Below are 1,912 nucleotides of genomic sequence, written 5' to 3' on the forward strand. Positions count from 1 at the left end.
CCCCCCCTTTCTATTTGTTTCCTCGGATTTTTTTGACATTATATTTTAAAGACAAAGGCCTACCTGAAATACTTTAAAGTAATGTTTCTATTTTTCTGCACTGCCGTTTTGCCTTGTCTGAATTGTCTGTCATACGACAACAATAAAAAGAACAAAAAAGCAGTAAAATAAGAGCGGTTTTGTTTTGTTTTGTTTGTACAGATGCATAAATTGATGTGTTCCTACCGTGTGGTGTATTGATCAGGCTATTTTTGGCTCCACTTCCCGGTTGTTCCGACTATGGGGAGATTATTTGGTCCTGAGTTGTTGGGTTTTTTCTGTGTTCGTCATAGTTTCCTTATTCTTGGGCTATCGGTCTGCCATAATTTTGAACTTGACTTGCTGATTGATGGTATCCTATAGCACTTTGCCTTTCATGGCACATGCAGGTTCTTGTATCAGCTAACGTTCTTTTTTGCCTAGAAATATGTCTTACCTTGAAAAAAATTCCCTTTTTGTGTTGTTTTATCGTCATTTGTGAATATCCGCACGTACGTTTACTCACAATTGCACTCGTGGGTGAATTTAAAAAAAATAATTTCATATCATCTGGTGATTTGAAAGGGTAAATTGGATTGGGGGGGGGGGGGTTACTGGTTGTATCATATCCCTTTCATATTGCTCCATAGTTTCAATTCCTCCTTGCTGTCAATTGTTATAAATCAGCCGATTTGTCGGAGTTCTTTATCGTGAGGCCCGACGGCGCCACCGGTTCGTCCTACTTAATTAATTTTTTAAAAAACGACCTCTCCACGTGTCGTTTCTTTCTCTCTGTCTTACCCTTTTCCCTAGCGCAAAATGAACGTTGCCATTTAAATTTGTTGATGATGCTGGATCCGTACCTCAGTTGATCTGCACCATTGTACGAGGTTTTTCTTCTTTTCTTTCTCTCTGTTGTTTCTGTCTGTCTCTTACTTTGAAGGTGGTTGGTGGAAGCAATTGGTAGGTCCTATTTCTTTTCTTTTCCCCTGTTGTTCCTGTCTATCTTTCTTACTTCTTCCCTGCACTATATGACCGTTATTGTGTCGATATGCTTCTTTTTACCCAAATACAGATACAAACTTCTCTTAGTTTTTTCCCCGCAATAGTTGTCAATTGTTATGTCGATGTACGCATCTTTACCAAAGAAGTGGGTAATTGGCGGACGCTCAGGTGTGGCCTGCTCCTTCTTACTTATCCAGAATGTATTGTCCTATCTCCCTTCCTTCTTTTCTTTGTATGTTACCGTCGAATAACACCTCTAAATTTCAGCATTTAAATGAATAATATGAACTATTTGTGTTGCAAGTGCCCTTAAACTCTTACTAAAAACTAAAATTAAACTTACTTTTTCGTCACACTAAATGACCGTTGATGTGTCAATGTGTTTGTTTTTACTCAAACCAAACCACCAGCAGTTTAGTGCTCTGACAGTAGTTGAGTCCTAGTTGAGTCCACGTATTTGTGGCTTTTCTTTGTTTGCCGGGTGTAGCCCCGCCCCAGATACAACCTTTCCGTGTCTACAGAGCTTTATACTCAATCCGCCATGCACTTTGAGGACCATACACGTCAGATCTATGGTCATAATGACACTTACTGGGTAGTTGGTGGTGCTCTGGTGTGGTTTGCTCCTTTCCAATCCATCTATCATCCTTATCTCTTCTCCCTTCGCTGCCCCCCCCCTTTTTTCTGTTATTCTCTAGTAATACGTCTAATCTTCAGCATTTATATGGGTTGCTAGTGCCGTCAAACATACTAAAACTAGAACCTAAACAGTCGTTACTTCAGACTCAATAGTTTTCAAGTTTCCCACAGCCTAAAACTTTATTGCTTTATTCATGTAAAATGTCTGACGTCTTACTTTTTGTGGGGTTTTTTTCCTTTATCATTTCAG

This window comes from Aplysia californica, unplaced genomic scaffold (genome assembly GCF_000002075.1).
Source record: "Aplysia californica isolate F4 #8 unplaced genomic scaffold, AplCal3.0 scaffold00552, whole genome shotgun sequence".
Taxonomy (NCBI): domain Eukaryota; kingdom Metazoa; phylum Mollusca; class Gastropoda; order Aplysiida; family Aplysiidae; genus Aplysia; species Aplysia californica.